This window comes from Leiobunum rupestre, chromosome 1, assembly GCF_980474605.1.
Source record: "Leiobunum rupestre chromosome 1, qqLeiRupe1.1.hap1, whole genome shotgun sequence".
Taxonomy (NCBI): Eukaryota; Metazoa; Arthropoda; class Arachnida; order Opiliones; family Sclerosomatidae; genus Leiobunum; species Leiobunum rupestre.
Window position 1 is genome coordinate 26,892,042 of NC_143384.1, and position 6,989 is coordinate 26,899,030.

Sequence of the window (6,989 nt, forward strand, 5' to 3'; positions counted from 1 at the left end):
CAATTCAATTGAATTTCTTTAAATTAATATATTAATTAAAATCAAAATTCAATTGAGTTTGTTCCGAAATTATCTTGCACATTTCATGCAGTAAAATCAATGATTTAAAAAAAGTACTTGACTTAAGTCAAATTGATTTAAATTAGACAAATCTGATAAAAGTTACTCTTACGAAACCAATGCTTAAAGAAGTTATATGTTATAAAAATTATTAGACATTTATACCAAGCTATCCTATTCTTCATTTACCGTTCTGATCTATTCCTGGTCATATTCTACAGCTGGCTTCGCTACCTCATTGCGAAAGTCAAGTAAGTTAAAAATCATTATTTGAAAAATAAATTATTTTTTCTTTTATAGTTATAATAGTTGCAATACTAATCTAATAATGAAAATAATCTTGCTTTGATGTTTGCATGGTAACCTTCTCAACAGCACAAAGAGTATAATAATTTGCGGTTTAAGGTCTACTTATTGAACAATAAGTGCAAAGCAAGATCTCATTGAATTTCTCTTCGGAAATTATTTATCGAGAAGCATACTTCAAAGTGGTTATGTTACGAATGATCTGAGCTCTAATGTTTCTACAAGATATTCCAGGATTAGCATAAATACATTTGAAGCGTGTTTTCATCGATAATTCTCAATGTGCGAATACTTTTAAAATCTGAAGCTCTCATTTTAGCTCGATATTCTCTTCACTTCGAGCAAAACTTAAACCATGAAATAAATTAACTATACGCTTTATTACGCCACAGTAGACTTTTCCCATTTAAAGATATTATCTTCCATTTAAATGGTACAAATGAATGTTTAGCATCATTATTTCCCTGTACCTTATAACAATATTTTAAACCTGAAAAGGCTTATGAAGTATTAATTTTTCTTTTAAAAGTTTAAGTTCTGCAGCATAGAGAATATAACAAAATTGCGTTTTATTTGCACCTATAATCGCTATAATAAAACCTTCATAATCATTTTAAAATGTATAGCGTAGCGAAAGTTTAGTATTTACACATTCGTGAAATATGCCAGAGTGAAATGCAGCAGATGTTGTGAATAGTTTTAAAAATGACTTAATAGACATTCTGATTTTCTCTACCTTTTACCCACTGATCGGGCTCAGGACATGAATGCATTTGATGAAATTAAAATTAGACACCACAGTAAATTTCTATATGGCAAGGTAAGATAGGTCGTTGGTTCTCTGTGACGTATAAATTTCAAATAATTTCGCAAATTTTAAATGGCTATTTTAATAACATTTTGCATTATTCGTGATTTTACAAGAGATATTTGAATTTTTCGAGGTTTATCAAAAGGATCCTGAAAACTCAATACTGCCTTTCATTTTTGGAATTAACAGAATGTTACTTATTAATATTAAATGTTTTGTTCGCATTACGGTTCAACACCGATCCCACCTCACAATATGGTTGCTTTTATAGGTTTGTCGCTTACTTGTTAGTATTAAATTGTAAAACAATGATTTTACAGATGGCGCTTATTATGGGACACAATACGTTCAAGATTATTCAATAAACCTATTTTCATGGTAGAATTAGACATACGCTATTTCCCCAGTTATTTTACTGCTCGCAAAGTGCAGAAGAAAAATGATCAAATTAATATTTGTTTTCAGAATATTTTATGAGTAGCGAAGCAACGTGGTAACAATTAGTAGAAGACTTGGTCGAAACCTTGTTTCAAGTCCACACAGAGTGAGAAAAAACCCTAATAGTTTTATTATAGTACCCCTTTGAAGATGGAAACCTATGAAATTTGTAGACTAGTTTATCTCACGTTAATAGCGTTATTGATCTTGTGGCACCCGACGGACTGTACCACAACTTGTGTTTTAAGAAGTTCTTCTCGGTTACAAAGGGATACAGAGTTGTTCGTCCTGTTCATGAAGGTTGAATAAATTCCTTTAAAGCACTTGGCCAATACCTTGAAGATAGTTCAAGTGAATGTCAATATTCACTTTCCGAACTTGAATCAAAGCTACAATATCTGACTGAAGATAAAGTTGAAACATACGGTAAGAAGTACCATAAAATAGACTTGAAAGTCATTTTGGTAGGCGAATTACAATTACGGAGATTCTCGGGTCAGAACAATATTGTTTGCTTCCGAGATACTGTGGAAAACGTTTCTACAAAATCTTGGTATCTTTCAAAAGCGCAGAATAAAAAAGAAGAACGATTAAGTGTTGTAGAAACGGCAGGAAAGATATTATGAGAAGATATTCTATATCTACCTATGATTGGTCTTTATACCTTACCGAAAAATTAATAAGAGAAGGTGCTTCAGAGTTAGTTCCTGAAACTTTGCAGTCGCTTCTCAAAACTATTTCGGAAGAAGTTAAGTTAAATACCTTTCTTCAGTCAATTATCACTCTTACAATTCTATCTCCCATTCAGCATGCACTGGGTGTTCATTTGCATACACAAACTGGAACCAAATATGTTATTGAAATGATCTCGCAATTGGGAATGTGTTCAAGCTACCGTGAAGTTTTGATGTCAAATTCTCCTGAAATACTAGACACTGCTTTAAAACAGTTTGTATTCGATAACGCTGATGTCAATGTTCGTACTTAAAAAGTGTTCAAGAACTTCCATAGCATGAGAGGAATAATGTGTACAACACCAGATTCTGCTATTAAAATGCCAACCACAGTTCCACGAAATTTGGAAACAATTTCATCCGAAGCGATTGGCTCTTACGGAAAGATAAACAATAAAGTCTTACAAAAATCCAAAGGAATGAGGTTTAATAAAATTAATTGCACGAGAAATTTCCTATGAAAATGTTCCACTTGTCCTAGAACCCGCATTGAGGCGTGACTTCGTGGTAATGTATTCAAGCAGCCCCAACCTAGTCCTGAGCAATGGTTTTCATTATGGCGGGGAGTGGGAGCATTGTAACCCGGCCACCCGAATTAATGGCTTTGGGTATTAGCCTAGCTAGCCTAGCTAGCTGGTCAAGATATGAAGCCTATTGTTATCGAAAAACAGGCCTATACTGTGCGTCCTTTTGTAAAAGGTGTATGGGTTTGTCTAGCTTGAATAACAGTACCGAAAATATTCAAGATGACGGTTCCGATAACGATGACATTAAAGTATTTGATAATTGTTCGTAAATAGACTTGTAATTTTTTACCTCTCCGAGGGGACTTTGTCTGTCTGTCAGGCCTGCGAACGCGTTCGCATTTTCTGGGCAAAGGGTAATCGCTGCGAACACAGTTTCTTAGAATTAGGGAAAAGGTTTTTCCAAAAGGGCCATTTTTTTGTTGCCATTGGGTGTATAATAAACATTTTTCAAGTTAGGTTAGTACCGAGCGGGATTCGAACCCGAGCCCTCCTGCACGTCAGATGAGCATTCTACCACAGAACCACGGATACATTGTACACCTCACTGAAAATTAGAAACTCTTCCGAGGAGAGGTATATTTTGGCTTGCCAACTTGTTTAAATACACATAAAACATTTACTAGTTCATCTCTTTTTAAGTTTTCTCTATTTTAACATTTTAAAAATGACTTCACACGAGGAATTTTCCCATTTTAATATGCTCGGTAATAAATGTTTGTTTTTAAATGATATTTTTCTAATTGTAGTTTTAGCTTAGAAATCATTTAAGACTATTCCGAAAGCTCTAAAAACAATAAAACAGACGCTACTACCATTTATGTAGTTTTGGTCGGCCATTTACCAAGATGGCGGTGAAAGCACAAGAGGGAGAGTTTGGGAGACCTCACCACTTGAAAAAACGCTCCTAAATAAATAAGAAACCGAAGAGAAAAATTATCCTTTAATTTTTTCTACGTACATCAGAAATTTGAGCTAAAATGACTGTATTATTAGTAATAAAGACGTTAGAACTGTGAGTTACTTTAAATTACCAAGACTGGCTTCAAAAACGTTATATAATTGTTATCCTGCAGTGGCGTTGCGGTACTGCTTTTTGGGGATCTCATCTTCCGAGTTCCACCCCTCCTGAGGTTACCAAATCATTCAACCCATCCGCACAAGCATCTCTGTAGTCTGTGTACTCTCTGGTCATCGTAAATTTTAATTTTATCTGGTCATATCTTGTAAATAATATTTTTCCGCATACCTTTTGTAAATAATACCATATTGCATACTAATTAACTTTTAACCCATTGCTTCAATAAACCACTGGCAATGTACTCTTCCACGTTTTATGATTGATGAGCTTCTTATGGTGGGTGAGTAGAAACAGCTGTCACCACTAGCAATGCTTAGTAACTTATTAAATACACTTAGTACTGAACCACGCTTAAGATGTTGTTTAACACCCACATAGATATAACAGTCATCGGTAAAGTGGTCAGAACATACTTTTAAACTGAGGGGTGGAATCCAATCGTCAGATCTCCCCATTCTCTTAAGCCACTGGCTTATAATTTGAGCATTCTTTGGAAAACAGTGATACGTTATATCCATATCGTTAGTTTACTGGAGGGAATTTTCACAGTTAAAATATGCAGCTTTTAGACGTGAAACCAATGTCCCCAAAATTTTCATGATGTCTTAATATTATTAAAATTATTTTCGATAAATATATTTACCGACGAACTAAATTTGAAACTGCTACGTTAATTGTGCAAAACTCGAAATTAACCATCTAAATGAAAATAAGGCAAAATTTCTGCGCAAGGCTTAGCGTTATCCAAACTCTCGATAATTTCCCAACGACATGCGCTCTCTCATTGGCCAAGAGATTAAAGTGTTAGCTTCGTGGTGATTGGTTGTCTCTTGCTTACCGGAGCTCGCGGCTAATACAGTGGTAAGAAGTCAAAATCGCCCATCTAAGCGAAAATCTAAGCTCGCTAACTTTCAGTACGCGAAAGAATACCGAAATATAATACGGTACGCGAAAAGCTAAACTCGCTTGCTTTCAATACGCGAAAGAATACCGAAATATAATACGGTACGCGAAAAGCAAAACTCGCTTACTTTCAGTACGCGAAAGAATACCAAAATATAATGCGGTACGCGAAAAGCTAAACTCGCTTGCTTTCAATACGCGAAAGAATACCGAAATATAATACGGTACGTGAAAAGCAAAGCTCGCTTACTTTCAGTACGCGAAAGAATACCGAAATATAATGCGGTACGCGAAAAGCTAAACTCGCTTACTTTCAGTACGCGAAAGAATACCAAAATATAATGCGGTATGCGAAAAGCTAAACTCGCTTGCTTTCAATACGCGAAAGAATACCGAAATATAATACGGTACGCGAAAAGCAAAATTCGCTTACTTTCAGTACGCGAAAGAATACCGAAATATAATGCGGTACGCGAAAAGCTAAACTCGCTTACTTTTAATACGCGAAAGAATACCGAAATATAATGCGGTACGCGAAAAGCTAAACTCGCTTGCTTTCAATACGCGAAAGAATACCGAAATATAATGCGGTACGCGAAAAGCTAAACTCGCTTACTTTCAATACGCGAAAGAATACCGAAATATAATGCGGTACGCGAAAATCTAAGCTCGCTAACTTTCAGTACGCGAAAGAATACCGAAATATAATACGGTACGCGAAAAGCTAAACTCGCTTGCTTTCAATACGCGAAAGAATACCGAAATATAATACGGTACGCGAAAAGCAAAACTCGCTTACTTTCAGTACGCGAAAGAATACCAAAATATAATGCGGTACGCGAAAAGCTAAACTCGCTTGCTTTCAATACGCGAAAGAATACCGAAATATAATACGGTACGTGAAAAGCAAAGCTCGCTTACTTTCAGTACGCGAAAGAATACCGAAATATAATGCGGTACGCGAAAAGCTAAACTCGCTTACTTTCAGTACGCGAAAGAATACCAAAATATAATGCGGTATGCGAAAAGCTAAACTCGCTTGCTTTCAATACGCGAAAGAATACCGAAATATAATACGGTACGCGAAAAGCAAAATTCGCTTACTTTCAGTACGCAAAAGAATACCGAAATATAATGCGGTACGCGAAAAGCTAAACTCGCTTACTTTTAATACGCGAAAGAATACCGAAATATAATGCGGTACGCGAAAAGCTAAACTCGCTTGCTTTCAATACGCGAAAGAATACCGAAATATAATACGGTACGCGAAAAGCTAAACTCGCTTGCTTTCAATACGCGAAAGAATACCGAAATATAATACGGTACGCGAAAAGCAAAACTCGCTTGCTTTCAATACGCGAAAGAATACCGAAATATAATACGGTACGCGAAAAGCAAAACTCGCTTACTTTCAGTACGCAAAAGAATACCGAAATATAATGCGGTACGCGAAAAGCTAAACTCGCTTACTTTCAATACGCGAAAGAATACCGAAATATAATGCGGTACGCGAAAAGCTAAACTCGCTTACTTTCAATACGCGAAAGAATACCGAAATATAATGCGGTACGCGAAAAGCTAAACTCGCTTGCTTTCAATACGCGAAAGAATACCGAAATATAATACGGTACGCGAAAAGCAAAACTCGCTAACTTTCCATACGTGGTTTTCCCCGCTAACTTTGCTAACTTTGGAGCCTTTATAATTGTTGGCCGCGGGCTAATTAGCGGCTTTGGGAGGGCGAAAACGTATGGGACAACTGGAACAGGTTCAAGAGAGAGCGAGAGACCGAGAGCGAGGGGGGATAACACTTACAAGGAGACATCCCGAAGAGTAACCCACCGATTTTGTTCAAACTCGGGGGATTGATAGACCTTCGTGTAACTTGAAAAACCCTACAGGGAATTTATTCAATGGGCAACCGTTGTGCGGTAGCAACGAAAAATATTTTTGACAACAACAAATGGAAATTTTCCCATTGAAAATAACATGGGATTCTGACCGATTCCTAGGACCCCACTGTGAAAAATTTTAACAAATTTAAAAATTTCGAAAATGCCAAAAATTTAAAAAATTGATAAAAATTAATAAAAAAAACATCAAAATTGATCAACTTTTGATCAATTTGAGGT